At 41.3% G+C, this 16,630-nt stretch overlaps 5 non-coding genes across 5 annotated transcripts; 4 read left to right on the top strand and 1 right to left on the bottom strand.

Moving 5' to 3' along the window:
- Positions 1-2,021: 2,021 nt before the first annotated feature.
- On the top strand, positions 2,022-2,103 carry trnas-aga. The gene has a single exon. It is a non-coding gene; the product is annotated as a tRNA-Ser (tRNA).
- A 1,745-nt stretch (positions 2,104-3,848) lies between these two features.
- Positions 3,849-3,930, top strand: trnas-aga. Its single transcript has one exon. It is a non-coding gene; the product is annotated as a tRNA-Ser (tRNA).
- A 5,010-nt stretch (positions 3,931-8,940) lies between these two features.
- Positions 8,941-9,023, top strand: trnal-cag. The gene has a single exon. It is a non-coding gene; the product is annotated as a tRNA-Leu (tRNA).
- Positions 9,024-11,170: 2,147 nt separating this feature from the next.
- trnas-aga lies at positions 11,171-11,252 on the top strand. Its single transcript has one exon. It is a non-coding gene; the product is annotated as a tRNA-Ser (tRNA).
- A 326-nt stretch (positions 11,253-11,578) lies between these two features.
- On the bottom strand, positions 11,579-11,697 carry LOC118948985. The gene has a single exon (XR_005042238.1). It is a non-coding gene; the product is annotated as a 5S ribosomal RNA (ribosomal RNA).
- Between the last annotated feature and the right edge of the window lie 4,933 nt (positions 11,698-16,630).

Here is a 16,630-nt window from a genome sequence, read left to right on the forward strand (position 1 = left end):
ATGCAGACCTTCTGGAGCTGAGCAAAGATCAAGGTTAAATAAGAAAACAGCTGGACTTAATAACAAATGAATGAGGGGAACATTTTGTGTTATTGCATTATAATGAGTTACTGCATTATCTTTCAGTTGTTAAATTTCACTTTCTGTAGGCTATGCCTGTTGGCCCATTCACTCCTAACAAGCCTGTTTTCTTCTGTCACTGTTGTCGTGGCCGAGTGGTTAAGGCGATGGACTAGAAATCCATTAGAATCTTCCTGCGCAGGTTCAAATCCTGCCGACAGCGAAAATGCATTTTTTTGACCCCTCCGGAGGTTGAAGTTTAGTCGTGTTTCTTATACCAATCGCATCCTCTCAGATCTCCGCAAGTACATAGGGATTAGTTGTCCATTTGGGATAGGACTGCAGGCCATCTATCCCACTTCACACACCTGGTTATCCAGCCTTCTAGCTCTATAGGCCACAGTAGCATAGGTTACAGGTTTGTAGTCAAGCCACAGATTTCAGGTGAGATCCCATGATACACTCAACAATACAACAACACGATTCTCATGAATAACCATGAAGCCATTTGCTAAGATTTCCCCCATTTTGACATGTGGAAACCTGTTGTCACTCTTACCCTGACGGGAAGCTCCAGACACTTTTTTGGTCCTATCTGAGGCATTTTTAAATTCATGTCAAATTGGCCATATTCTGAAGACACTCTTATAGTCTGCAGGGTAATCGAACTGGCCACATCTAAAGTCAAGCCACAGGTAACAGGTGAGAAACCTTGTTAAACCCTAAAAGAAAAAGAAAAAACTTGATTGCATTGAAAATAACCATTAAGTCATTCAGGTCGCAGACTCCCCTATAGGCATGGTTTGAAACCACCTCCTGACAATTTTTTAGCGCCTGCATGTCATGCACCTTTGTAAAATCCAGTTGAAAAATAAATGACTTAAGGTAACGTAAATGACACCTAGTTAATATGAGTAGTGAATAACTATCGTATTTTTAATATTCTGCAAAAACAGCTAGTTGATGAGAGGCTGAAAGAGAATTGCAAGAATCGCGCAATTTCACAGGCGGGCCCCAAACAGGCAAATAACAAAAATAATCTCGGAACGCAGAACTCGTCGGTCGTTGTCAGTGGATTGTATTGGCGGGAAGAACAAAAATATCGTCTGCAGGGTAATCAAAGTCGCCGCATCTAATGTCAAGTCACAGGTGAGCTGCCTTGTTAACCCTAAAAATAAATAATAACACAATTGCGTTGAAATGACCCATCAAGCCATTTGTAAGGATTTCCCCCATGTGGACCTGTTGTCACTCTTACCCTGATGGTTGCTGATATTTCCAGACACTTTTTCAGTCTTATCTGAGGAATTTTATCATTTATATCAGAATGGCCATATTCTGATGCCAGTTTAGCGCTCATTCAATGGCGATTTACTACTCTTTTCCATTGAAAGCCATATTGAGGTTAAATCAATGACTGGACTTTTTAATTTATGAAAAACAAATGACTATTGAAAGTGCAAGTCAGTATCGTGCATAGTTGTTCTGGTCTCTGTGGTGATTTTAGAGCGTTGTTCATATTTCTACTTTTACCGCATACACTTTAACCCGATACCCAGTTACTGTGCTCTAGTCAGGATGGCCGAGCGGTCTAAGGCGCTGCGTTCAGGTCGCAGTCTCCCATGGAGGCGTGTGTTCAAATCCCACTTCTGACAGTTTTTTAGTGCCTCTCAGGAGTCATGCTGCTCAGCAGTAATAATAAGAATGATGAAATAACAACTTCACACAGTGAAATAACAATTCATAATAAACACTCTCAAATGCAGACCTTCTGGAGCTGAGCAAAGATCAAGGTTAAATAAGAAAACAGCTGGACTTAATAACAAATGAATGAGGGGAACATTTTGTGTTATTGCATTATAATGAGTTACTGCATTATCTTTCAGTTGTTAAATTTCACTTTCTGTAGGCTATGCCTGTTGGCCCATTCACTCCTAACAAGCCTGTTTTTTTCTGTCAATGTTGTCGTGGCCGAGTGGTTAAGGCGATGGACTAGAAATCCATTAGGATCTTCCTGCGTAGGTTCAAATCCTGCCGACAACGAAAACGCATTTTTTTGACCACTCCGGAGGTTGAAGTTTAGTCGTGTTTCTTATACCAATCGCATCCTCTCAGATCTCCGCAAGTACATAGGGATTAGTTGTCCATTTGGGATAGGACTGCAGGCCATCTATCCCACTTCACACCTTTACACACCTGGTTATCCAGCCTTCTAGCTCTATAGGCCACAGTAGCATAGGTTACAGGTTTGTAGTCAAGCCACAGATTTCAGGTGAGATCCCATGATACACTCAACAATACAACAACACGATTCTCATGAATTACCATTAAGCCATTTGCTAAGATTTCCCCCATTTTGACATGTGGAAACCTGTTGTCACTCTTACCCTGACGGGAAGCTCCAGACACTTTTTGGGTCCTATCTGAGGCATTTTTAAATTCATGTCAAATTGGCCATATTCTGAAGACACTCTTATAGTCTGCAGGGTAATCGAACTGGCCACATCTAAAGTCAAGCCACAGGTAACAGGTGAGAAACCTTGTTAAACCCTAAAAGAAAAAGAAAAAACTTGATTGCATTGAAAATAACCATTAAGTCATTCAGGTCGCAGACTCCCCTATAGGCATGGTTTGAAACCCCTCCTGACAACTTTTTAGCGCCTGCATGTCATGCACCTTTGTAAAATCCAGTTGAAAAATAAATGACTTAAGGTAACGTAAATGACACCTAGTTAATATGAGTAGTGAATAACTATCGTATTTTTAATATTCTGCAAAAACAGCTAGTTGATGAGAGGCTGAAAGAGAATTGCAAGAATCGCGCAATTTCACAGGCGGGCCCCAAACAGGCAAATAACAAAAATAATCTCGGAACGCAGAACTCGTCGGTCGTTGTCAGTGGATTGTATTGGCGGGAAGAACAAAAATATCGTCTGCAGGGTAATCGAAGTCGCCGCATCTAATGTCAAGTCACAGGTGAGCTGCCTTGTTAAACCCTAAAAATAAATAATAACACGATTGCGTTGAAATGACCCATTAAGCCATTTGTAAGGATTTCCCCCATGTGGACCTGTTGTCACTCTTACCCTGATGGTTGCTGATATTTGCAGACACTTTTTCAGTCTTATCTAAGGAATTTTATCATTTATATCAGAATGGCCATATTCTGATGCCAGTTTAGCGCTCATTCAATGACGATTTACTACTCTTTCCCATTGAAGGCCATATTGAGGTTAAATCAATGACTGGACTTTTTAATTTATAAAAACAAATGACTGTTGAAAGTGCAAGTCAGTATCGTGCATAGTTGTTCTGGTCTCTGTGGTGATTTTAGAGCGTTGTTCATATTTCTACTTTTACCGCATACACTTTAACCCGATACCCAGTTACTGTGCTGTAGTCAGGATGGCCGAGCGGTCTAAGGCGCTGCGTTCAGGTCGCAGTGTCCCATGGAGGCGAGGGTTCAAATCCCACTTCTGACAGTTTTCTAGTGCCTCTCAGGAGTCATGCTGCTCAGCAGTAATAATAAGAATGATGAAATAACAATTTCACACAGTGAAATAACAATTCATAATAAACACTCTCAAATGCAGACCTTCTGGAGCTGAGCAAAGATCAAGGTTAAATAAGAAAACAGCTGGACTTAATAACAAATGAATGAGGGGAACATTTTGTGTTATTGCATTATAATGAGTTAATCAGTTGTTAATCAGTTGTTAAATTTCACTCGCTGTAGGCTATGCCTGTTGGCCCATTCACTCCTAACAAGCCTGTTTTTTTCTGTCAACGTTGTCGTGGCCGAGTGGTTAAGGCGATGGACTAGAAATCCATTAGGATCTTCCTGCGCAGGTTCAAATCCTGCCGACAACGAAAATGCATTTTTTTGACCCCTCCGGAGGTGGAAGTTTAGTCGTGTTTCTTATACCGATCGCATCCTCTCAGATCTCCGCAAGTACATAGGGATTAGTTGTCCATTTGGGATAGGACTGCAGGCCATCTATCCCACTTCACACCTTTACACACCTGGTTATCCAGCCTTCTAGCTCTATAGGCCACAGTAGCATAGGTTACAGGTTTGTAGTCAAGCCACAGATTTCAGGTGAGATCCCATGATACACTCAACAATACAACAACACGATTCTCATGAATAACCATTAAGCCATTTGCTAAGATTTCCCCCATTTTGACATGTGGAAACCTGTTGTCACTCTGACCCTGACGGGAAGCTCCAGACACTTTTTTGGTCCTATCTGAGGCATTTTTAAATTCATGTCAAATTGGCCATATTCTGAAGACACTCTTATATTCTGCAGGGTAATCGAACTGGCCACATCTAAAGTCAAGCCACAGGCAACAGGTGAGAAACCTTGTTAAACCCTAAAAGAAAAAGAAAAACTTGATTGCATTGAAAATAACCATTAAGTCATTCAGGTCGCAGACTCCCCTATAGGCATGGTTTGAAACCCCCTCCTGACAATTTTTTAGCGCCTGCATGTCATGCACCTTTGTAAAATCCAGTTGAAAAATAAATGACTTAAGGTAACGTAAATGACACCTAGTTAATATGAGTAGTGAATAACTATCGTATTTTTAATATTCTGCAAAAACAGCTAGTTGATGAGAGGCTGAAAGAGAATTGCAAGAATCGCGCAATTTCACAGGCGGGCCCCAAACAGGCAAATAACAAAAATAATCTCGGAACGCAGAACTCGTCGGTCGTTGTCAGTGGATTGTATTGGCGGGAAGAACAAAAATATCGTCTGCAGGGTAATCGAAGTCGCCGCATCTAATGTCAAGTCACAGGTGAGCTGCCTTGTTAAACCCTAAAAATAAATAATAACACGATTGCGTTGAAATGACCCATTAAGCCATTTGTAAGGATTTCCCCCATGTGGACCTGTTGTCACTCTTACCCTGATGGTTGCTGATATTTCCAGACACTTTTTCAGTCTTATCTGAGGAATTTTATCATTTATATCAGAATGGCCATATTCTGATGCCAGTTTAGCGCTCATTCAATGGCGATTTACTACTCTTTCCCATTGAAGGCCATATTGAGGTTAAATCAATGACTGGACTTTTTAATTTATAAAAACAAATGACTATTGAAAGTGCAAGTCAGTATCGTGCATAGTTGTTCTGGTCTCTGTGGTGATTTTAGAGCGTTGTTCATATTTCTACTTTTACCGCATACACTTTAACCCGATACCCAGTTACTGTGCTGTAGTCAGGATGGCCGAGCGGTCTCTGGCGCTGCGTTCAGGTCGCAGTCTCCCATGGAGGCGTGGGTTCAAATCCCACTTCTGACAGTTTTTTAGTGCCTCTCAGGAGTCATGCTGCTCAGCAGTAATAATAAGAATGATGAAATAACAACTTCACACAGTGAAATAACAATTCATAATAAACACCCTCAAATGCAGACCTTCTGGAGCTGAGCAAAGATCAAGGTTAAATAAGAAAACAGCTGGACTTAATAACAAATTAATGAGGGGAACATTTTGTGTTATTGCATTATAATGAGTTACTGCATTATCTTTCAGTTGTTAAATTTCACTTTCTGTAGGCTATGCCTGTTGGCCCATTCACTCCTAACAAGCTTGTTTTCTTCTGTCAACGTTGTCGTGGCCGAGTGGTTAAGGCGATGGACTAGAAATCCATTAGGATCTTCCTGCGCAGGTTTAAATCCTGCCGACAATGAAAATGCATTTTTTTGACCCCTCCGGAGGTTGAAGTTTAGTCATGTTTCTTATACCAATCGCATCCTCTCAGATCTCCGCAAGTACATAGGGATTAGTTGTCCATTTGGGATAGGACTGCAGGCCATCTATCCCACTTCACACCTTTACACACCTGGTTATCCAGCCTTCTAGCTCTATAGGCCACAGTAGCATAGGTTACAGGTTTGTAGTCAAGCCACAGATTTCAGGTGAGATCCCATGATACACTCAACAATACAACAACACGATTTTCATGAATAACCATTAAGCCATTTGCTAAGATTTCCCCCATTTTGACATGTGGAAACTTGTTGTCACTCTTACCCTGACGGGAAGCTCCAGACACTTTTTTGGTCCTATCTGAGGCATTTTTAAATTCATGTCAAATTGGCCATATTCTGAAGACACTCTTAGGCTGCAGGGTAATCGAACTGGCCACATCTAAAGTCAAGCCACAGGTGACAGGTGAGAAACCTTGTTAAACCCTAAAAGAAAAAGAAAAAACTTGATTGCATTGAAAATAACCATTAAGTCATTCAGGTCGCAGACTCCCCTATAGGCATGGTTTGAAACCCCCTCCTGACAACTTTTTAGCGCCGGCATGTCATGCACCTTTGTAAAATCCAGTTGAAAAATAAATGACTTAAGGTAACGTAAATGACACCTAGTTAATATGAGTAGTGAATAACTATCGTATTTTTAATATTCTGCAAAAACAGCTAGTTGATGAGAGGATGAAAGAGAATTGCAAGAATCGCGCAATTTCACAGGCGGGCCCCAAACAGGCAAATAACAAAAATAATCTCGGAACGCAGAACTCGTCGGTCGTTGTCAGTGGATTGTATTGGCGGGAAGAACAAGAATATCGTCTGCAGGGTAATCGAAGTCGCCGCATCTAATGTCAAGTCACAGGTGAGCTGCCTTGTTAAACCCTAAAAATAAATAATAACACGATTGCGTTGAAATGACCCATTAAGCCATTTGTAAGGATTTCCCCCATGTGGACCTGTTGTCACTCTTACCCTGATGGTTGCTGATATTTCCAGACATTTTTTCAGTCTTATCTGAGGAATTTTATCATTTCTATCAGAATGGCCACATTCTGATGCCAGTTTAGCGCTCATTCAATGGCGATTTACTACTCTTTCCCATTGAAGGCCATATTGAGGTTAAATCAATGACTGGACTTTTTAATTTATAAAAACAAATGACTATTGAAAGTGCAAGTCAGTATCGTGCATAGTTGTTCTGGTCTCTGTGGTGATTTTAGAGCGTTGTTCATATTTCTACTTTTACCGCATACACTTTAACCCGATACCCAGGTACTGTGCTGTAGTCAGGATGGCCGAGCGGTCTATGGCGCTGCGTTCAGGTCGCAGTCTCCCATGGAGGCGTGGGTTCAAATCCCACTTCTGACAGTTTTTTAGTGCCTCTCAGGAGCCATGCTGCTCAGCAGTAATAATAAGAATGATGAAATAACAACTTCACACAGTGAAATAACAATTCATAATAAACACTCTCAAATGCAGACCTTCTGGAGCTGAGCAAAGATCAAGGTTAAATAAGAAAACAGCTGGACTTAATAACAAATGAATGAGGGGAACATTTTGTGTTATTGCATTATAATGAGTTACTGCATTATCTTTCAGTTGTTAAATTTCACTTTCTGTAGGCTATGCCTGTTGGCCCATTCACTCCTAACAAGCCTGTTTTCTTCTGTCAACGTTGTCGTGGCCGAGTGTTTAAGGCGATGGACTAGAAATCCATTAGGATCTTCCTGCTCAGGTTCAAATCCTGCCAACAACAAAAATGCATTTTTTTGACCCCTCCGGAGATTGAAGTTTAGTCGTGTTTCTTATACCAATCGCATCCTCTCAGATCTCCGCAAGTACATAGGGATTAGTTGTCCATTTGGGATAGGAATGCAGGCCATCTGTCCCACTTCACACCTTTACACACCTGGTTATCCAGCCTTCTAGCTCTATAGGCCACAGTAGCATAGGTTACAGGTTTGTAGTCAAGCCACAGATTTCAGGTGAGATTCCATGATACACTCAACAATACAACAACACGATTCTCATGAATAACCATGAAGCCATTTGCTAAGATTTCCCCCATTTTGACATGTGGAAACCTGTTGTCACTCTTACCCTGACGGGAAGCTCCAGACACTTTTTTGGTCCTATCTGAGGCATTTTTAAATTCATGTCAAATTGGCCATATTCTGAAGACACTCTTATAGTCTGCAGGGTAATCGAACTGGCCACATCTAAAGTCAAGCCACAGGTAACAGGTGAGAAACCTTGTTAAACCCTAAAAGAAAAAGAAAAAACTTGATTGCATTGAAAATAACCATTAAGTCATTCGGGTCACAGACTCCCCTATAGGCATGGTTTGAAACCCCCTCCTGACAACTTTTTAGCGCCTGCATGTCATGCACCTTTGTAAAATCCAGTTGAAAAATAAATGACTTAAGGTAACGTAAATGACACCTAGTTAATATGAGTAGTGAATAACTATCGTATTTTTAATATTCTGCAAAAACAGCTAGTTGATGAGAGGCTGAAAGAGAATTGCAAGAATCGCGCAATTTCACAGGCGGGCCCCAAACAGGCAAATAACAAAAATAATCTCGGAACGCAGAACTCGTCGGTCGTTGTCAGTGGATTGTATTGGCGGGAAGAACAAAAATATCGTCTGCAGGGTAATCGAAGTCGCCACATCTAATGTCAAGTCACAGGTGAGCTGCCTTGTTAAACCCTAAAAATAAATAATAACACGATTGCGTTGAAATGACCCATTAAGCCATTTGTAAGGATTTCCCCCATGTGGACCTGTTGTCACTCTTACCCTGATGGTTGCTGATATTTCCAGACACTTTTTCAGTCTTATCTGAGGAATTTTATCATTTATATCAGAATGGCCATATTCTGATGCCAGTTTAGCGCTCATTCAATGACGATTTACTACTCTTTCCCATTGAAGGCCATATTGAGGTTAAATCAATGACTGGACTTTTTAATTTATAAAAACAAATGACTATTGAAAGTGCAAGTCAGTATCGTGCATAGTTGTTCTGGTCTCTGTGGTGATTTTAGAGCGTTGTTCATATTTCTAGTTTTACCGCATACACTTTAACCCGATACCCAGTTACTGTGCTGTAGTCAGGATGGCCGAGCGGTCTAAGGCGCTGCGTTCAGGTCGCAGTCTCCCATGGAGGCGTGGGTTCAAATCCCACTTCTGACAGTTTTTTAGTGCCTCTCAGGAGTCATGCTGCTCAGCAGTAATAATAAGAATGATGAAATAACAACTTCACACAGTGAAATAGCAATTCATAATAAACACTCTCAAATGCAGACCTTCTGGAGCTGAGCAAAGATCAAGGTTAAATAAGAAAACAGCTGGACTTAATAACAAATGAATGAGGGGAACATTTTGTGTTATTGCATTATAATGAGTTACTGCATTATCTTTCAGTTGTTAAATTTCACTTTCTGTAGGCTATGCCTGTTGGCCCATTCACTCCTAACAAGCCTGTTTTCTTCTGTCAACGTTGTCGTGGCCGAGTGTTTAAGGCAATGGACTAGAAATCCATTAGGATCTTCCTGCTCAGGTTCAAATCCTGCCAACAACAAAAATGCATTTTTTTGACCCCTCCGGAGGTTGAAGTTTAGTCGTGTTTCTTATACCAATCGCATCCTCTCAGATCTCCGCAAGTACATAGGGATTAGTTGTCCATTTGGGATAGGAATGCAGGCCATCTGTCCCACTTCACACCTTTACACACCTGGTTATCCAGCCTTCTAGCTCTATAGGCCACAGTAGCATAGGTTACAGGTTTGTAGTCAAGCCACAGATTTCAGGTGAGATCCCATGATACACTCAACAATACAACAACACGATTCTCATGAATAACCATTAAGCCATTTGCTAAGATTTCCCCCATTTTGACATGTGGAAACCTGTTGTCACTCTTACCCTGACGGGAAGCTCCAGACACTTTTTTGGTCCTATCTGAGGCATTTTTAAATTCATGTCAAATTGGCCATATTCTGAAGACACTCTTATAGTCTGCAGGGTAATCGAACTGGCCACATCTAAAGTCAAGCCACAGGTAACAGGTGAGAAACCTTGTTAAACCCTAAAAGAAAAAGAAAAAACTAGATTGCATTGAAAATAACCATTAAGTCATTCAGGTCGCAGACTCCCCTATAGGCATGGTTTGAAACCCCCTCCTGACAACTTTTTAGCGCCTGCATGTCATGCACCTTTGTAAAATCCAGTTGAAAAATAAATGACTTAAGGTAACGTAAATGACACCTAGTTAATATGAGTAGTGAATAACTATCGTATTTTTAATATTCTGCAAAAACAGCTAGTTGATGAGAGGCTGAAAGAGAATTGCAAGAATCGCGCAATTTCACAGGCGGGCCCCAAACAGGCAAATAACAAAAATAATCTCGGAACGCAGAACTCGTCGGTCGTTGTCAGTGGATTGTATTGGCGGGAAGAACAAAAATATCGTCTGCAGGTTAATCGAAGTCGCCGCATCTAATGTCAAGTCACAGGTGAGCTGCCTTGTTAAACCCTAAAAATAAATAATAACACGATTGCGTTGAAATGACCCATTAAGCCATTTGTAAGGATTTCCCCCATGTGGACCTGTTGTCACTCTTACCCTGATGGTTGCTGATATTTCCAGACACTTTTTCAGTCTTATCTGAGGAATTTTATCATTTATATCAGAATGGCCATATTCTGATGCCAGTTTAGCGCTCATTCAATGACGATTTACTACTCTTTCCCATTGAAGGCCATATTGACGTTAAGTCAATGACTGGACTTTTTAATTTATAAAAACAAATTACTACTATTGAAAGTGACTTTTGAAAGTGCAAGTCAGTATCGTGCATAGTTGTTCTGGTCTCTGTGGTGATTTTAGAGCTTTGTTCATATTTCTACTTTTACCGCATACACTTTAACCCGATACCCAGTTACTGTGCTGTAGTCAGTATGGCCGAGCGGTCTAAGGCGCTGCGTTCAGGTCGCTGTCTCCCATGGAGGCGTGGGTTCAAATCCCACTTCTGACAGTTGTTTAGTGCCTCTCAGGAGTCATGCTGCTTAGCAGTAATAATAAGAACGATGAAATAACATCTTCACACAGTGAAATAACCATTCATAATAAACACTCTCAAATGCAGACCTGGAGCTGAGCAAAGATCAAGGTTAAATAAGAAAACAGCTGGACTTAATAACAATTGAATGAGTGAACATTTTGTGTTATTGCATTATAATGAGTTACTGCATTATCTTTCAGTTGTTAAATTATTACTTTCTGTAGGCTATGCCTGTTGACCCATTCACTCCTAACAAGCCTGTTTTATTTTGTCAATGTTGTCGTGGCCGAGTGGTTAAGGCGATGGACTAGAAATCCATTAGGATCTTCCGGCGCAGGTTCGAATCCTGCCGACAACGAAAATGCATTTTTTGACCCCTCCGGAGGTCAACGGGGAATAGGGGGATTTTTTTTGGGGGGGAGGGCAATCAGGCAAAACATTGAAGGGATTTTACAGGACCCTAATGGACTACAGACATTGACAGTCTCCTAGCCTAAAAACAAATGCTGAATGCACTGCCTAGATTTTGAGGGAAACGCACTGTCCATTATTTGATTTGATCAGGGCATGGCAGGGAAGCACTAACAAACTGCAGTCCAATAAAAAGACACAACATTATTAGGGTGATAAATAAAAGGGAGTTGCTCCACGCATGACACAAGAGAACCCTCTGCTGGAGCAAAACGCTTACAGCACCCGGTATTCCCAGGCGGTCTCCCATCCAAGTACTAACCAGGCCCGACCCTGCGTAGCTTCCGAGATCAGACGAGATCAGGCGTATTCAGGCTGGTATGGCCATAAGCGAAAGGCATTCTCTTGGTACACTATATAAAGTCAACGTGTCGCTTACTCTTAGGGGGACAGAGAAATGTCCACCTTGTGACACACACTGAAAAAGCTCAAACCTAGCTTACATTTCCAGCCCATATATTTCACTCTTGTGGGGGGAAAAAGGGCATATCCTAGGTTCATACTTATGACAACTTCATGGACTAGGGCCCTATAAAATACGGTGCGCCCAAACGGAATCACGAAATACAGGTATTAAACCGAAATTCAACAATATTCAAAAATGCTTTGAACTAAGGAGGAAATCAACTCAATGCCTTCAACTTGTTAGAAAATCCATTCATTTGCCCAAGTGAATCATAAGACATGAACAAAATGCATCAGCGATTCGTATTTCCACGCAACTTTCAGAAACTGCACAGGACTGCCCAGTTTCTGTGCGCATGCCAAACCCAACAACTATTCAGTCAGTGTTAAGAGCAGTTGTTTGAAACCAATCGGAAAGGCAAGCCAAGCTTGCCAGCCGCTCTTGATTTCCATTCGACTGACCATCAGTTTGTCACAACACTGAACTGTAGCAAACTAAAAGGATAACATTGAGTAAAAAGGTGTAGGTAACGGCAACATTAACCTTTTCACACGCGAGTTCCAAATATCTTCAACAGTTGCCCCAGTGGGAGTTGATTTTATGCGCGTGATCTCAGAATGCACTCACTGTTCCAAAATGTGGACAGTTAACCCGCGCTGACCTCAGTCCAAGGCACATTACCTGCAATTTTTCTATAGGCCGTTTCAACTTCAAATTTTGCCTCAATTCATTCACAAAAGTAGCCCATTTTACTGTTGCAGACCATTTCGATTTGAGAATTTAATGAGCCGGACAAACTTTCCTTCAAAAGAAAGCCCAAGCACTTCCCCAGATCAAGTATACAGTCCTTGCACATTTAGTGTCTTCCTTACAATTAACTGTGAACATGCGTGCATTCCTATCAAAGTACCTTATTTTCTGTGTAACGTGTTGTCGTTTCTACTGTAGCGTACCGTAAGTATAATGTACTTAGCGTTTTATTAATTCGTTCTGATTCTTGCCTAGATTGTAATGGACACATGTTTAAAACACTTTGAAGGTGGTACTGAACATGAGCTAATGCTAACGCCATACAATGCAGTCAGGTTATCACATACGCGTATGTCAGACTTATGGTGATCTCAACTGGAGTACCCCAATTGTCTTGAATGCACTGAAGTCGTTAGCTGATTTGAACACAGCATCAGAGTGTAAACTATGGTACCTCAGGGTTGCCAGATCAGACCCCCTTTCCAGGGGTATTTAGCTTAGAAAAACTGTCTGCCCCACCATTTATTGTTCATAAATCGCCCATCTTAGTAATATTTCCTGCATCATCCTCTCCATAATACCTTCCCCCAAGGACTTCACCTCCCAAAATGGATTGACCTATATCTTGCAACTCTGTTTAGCTTTCGTGCTACGGTTGTATTGGATTTTTGATTAGTTAACTGTAAACTACTTGTCATGTGTACGCCGTAACAAGTACAAAGATTTGCCACATGCTGAAGTGGCCAAACTAAGTTAAGACCTCAGGAAACGGGCGCAGTGAATGGCATTCTGGGATTAGGGAGTTATTTTATATTTTCTAAACTAGATTTACATGTTCCAATGGTACGCTGCAGGGACCACTCAGTGATAACAAGCATGTGATCAGAATCTCCCATAAGTGTTAAATTGGGTGTAGATCTGGTGACAGACCGCACATGGCTCACTCATCTTTTTTTAAGCTCAAACCATTGTGACCACTCATGACCTATGGATGGGGGCATAGCCACGGTAGCCAAAATAAATGGCCTGCCAAGTATGATAGGTTGCTAATTACTCAGGAACCACACCTGTGGAATAACACTTGTTTAGGCCCTAAAACAACAAGTTACCCATTAATGATGAGATTCCAACGGGGTCGGGAGCCGCGGTCCTCGTTGAGGGTGGCCCAGCAGTGGTCAAGCACCAGCGCTACCTTGGGGTCAGAGGACCTGGTCAGCTCCACCTCAAAGTGCAGAGGCTGTCTCAGGTACCTCACCACTGGATAGTCCTCCTCCTGGTGGAACGTGTTATACGAGGCGTCTGGAACACAGAACAAGACAACCGGGGGTCGTGTTCAGTGGGCACCATCTGAACTTGTCCATTAAGAAAAGCTTGTTTATAATATCCTGTTGTGCCCCGATGAACACAAGCCATTTATAGCCAACACTGCCAACACTACCCCCCCCCCCCCCCCCCCCCGCCCACCAGAGGCTTCTGACAAATTTTAGTATACTGTATACATTTTAGTATACTGTAAACGAACAGTATGCTTTCAATTGCGCGTACTAGCTTTTCACCTGTCTACCGGAAGCTGATGCTGTTGCTATGCAACCTCTTGCTAGCTATCTAGCATAACAAATTACTGGTTAGACATTATTTGACTTCAGGTGTGTTCTTAAATTCAATCAGGAGTTCCAGAATGCGCACATGAATTCAGAGCGTTGTCAGATTGTCTGTTTGTAAATTCAGAGCAGAGTAGACAGCCAGAGCGAATTTACGAAAGCACCCGAATGTCCATTGAGAACGCACAATGACTATACCATTTAGCTAAGCTCAGAATGACGGGAATAATCACGTCAAACATTGGGTAGTTAGTTAGATAGCCTATAGTTATTATTTTGTCAAGTTTGATCTATAAGTAGCCAACTAACGTTAAGTATCTAGCTAACAACATACCGGTACATACTGCTGTACTGATAAAGCTATGTGGTTCGTAAGACCAGTGTAGCTAACAAATTGTTAGCCAATATAACGTGTAAGTTAACTTATTTAAAAAGTAATTACTTTATTACATTGCTCAACATTTTCTTAATATTTGTCATAATTAGTTAAAGCAATGAATTTGTATCCGCTCTCGTTGTACTTCGACTGCATATTTTCTGCCATTTTCAACAAATCTGGAAACGATGTGAAGCCACGCCCATTTTCTGAAGAATTGCATTATTGGCCCTAAAGTACGGAAATAGTGTCCTCTTCGTGTATTCCTCATATTTTGGCGAATTTAGTACGACATCCTGGAACATTTGGCATACTAAATATATCCATAGTATTTTTTTATTTCTATTTTATTTCACCTTCATTTAACCAGTTAGGCTAGTTGAGAACAAGCTCTCATTTACAACTGCAACCTGGCCAAGATAAAGCAAAGCAGTTCGACACATACAACAACACAGAGTTACAGATGGAATAAACAAACATACAGTCAATAATACAGTAGAAAAAGTCTATATACAGTGTGTGCAAATAAGGAAAGGATAAGGGAGATAAGGCAATAAATAGGCCATGGTAGCGAAGTAATTACAATATAGCAATTAAACACTAGAATGATAGATGTGCAGAAGATGAATGTGTAAGTAGAGATACTGGGGCGCAAAGGAGCAAGATAAATAAATAAATACAGCAAGGGGATGAGGTAGTTGGATGGGCTATTTACAGATGGGCTGTGTACAGGTGCAGTGGATCAGTGAGCTGCCCTGACAGCTGGTGCTTAAAGCTTAGTGAGGGAGATCTGAGTCTCCAGCTTCAGTGATTTTTGCAGTTCGTTCCAGTCATTGGCAGCAGAGAACTGGAAGTAAAGGCTGCAAAAGGAAAAATTGGCTTTGGGGGTGACCAGTGAGATTTACCTGTTGGAGCGTGTGCTCTGGGTGGGTGCTGCTATGGTGACCAGTGAGCTGACATAAGGCGGGGCTTTACCTAGCAGAGACTTGTAGATGACCTGGAGCCAGTGGGTTTGGCGACGAGTATGAAGCGAGGGCCAGCCAACGAGAGCGTATAGGTTGCAGTGGTGGGTAGTAAATGGGGCTTTTGGATTGGAGATGCTTAATGTGAGTCTGGAAGGAGAGTTTACAGTCTAACCAGACACTTAGGTATTTGTAGTCCACATATTCCAAGTCAGAACCGTCCAGAGTAGTGATGCTGGACAGGCGGACAGGTGCGGGCAGCGATCGGTTGAAGAGCATGCATTTAGTTTTACTTGCATATAAGAGCAGTTGGAGGCCACGGAAGGAGAGTTGTATAGCATTGTAGCTCATCTGGAGGTTAGTTAACACAGTGTCCAAAGAAGGGCCAGAGGTATACAGGTATACTATGATATATTTCTACAGGTATACTATGACCAATAAGCATACTAAATACTCAATTCATGTCACAAACAGTACAGTTAGTGCGCGTATTCGAACACAGCTTAGGCCAAATCAGGAAGTGCAGTCACCTTTTAATCCTGAATGACAATTGTCTTGCCTCATAGAGATAGATAAATCTTCTTAGGGCTGATCGATATGACAACAGCCAGTGAAAGTGCAGGGCGCCAAATTCCAAAGAACAGAAATCTCATAATTAAAATTCCTCAGACATACAAGTATTTCACACCATTTTAAAGATACACTTCTTGTTAATCCCACCACAGTGCCCGATTTCAAATAGGCTTTACGGCGAAAGCATCACTAACGATTATGTTAGGTCAGAGCCAAGTCACAGAAAAAAACAGTCATTTTTCCAGCCAAAGAGAAGAGTCACAAAAAATCAGAAATAGAGATAAAATGAATCACTAACCTTTGATGTTCTTCATCAGATGACACTCGTAGGACTTCATGTTACACAATACATGCATGTTTTGTTCGATAAAGTTAATATTTATGTCAAAAGAATCTCAGTATACGTTGGAGCGTTATGTTCAGTAGTTCCAAAAACATCCGGTGATTTTGCAGAGAGCCACATCAATTTACAGAAATACTTATACTAAATGTTGATGAAAATAAAATTGTTATGCACAGAATTAAAGATATACTTCTGCTTCATGCAACCGCTGTGTCAGATTTCAAAAAACCTTTACGGAAAAAACAAACCATGCA

This window comes from Oncorhynchus mykiss, unplaced genomic scaffold (assembly GCF_013265735.2).
Source record: "Oncorhynchus mykiss isolate Arlee unplaced genomic scaffold, USDA_OmykA_1.1 un_scaffold_284, whole genome shotgun sequence".
NCBI lineage: Eukaryota > Metazoa > Chordata > Actinopteri > Salmoniformes > Salmonidae > Oncorhynchus > Oncorhynchus mykiss.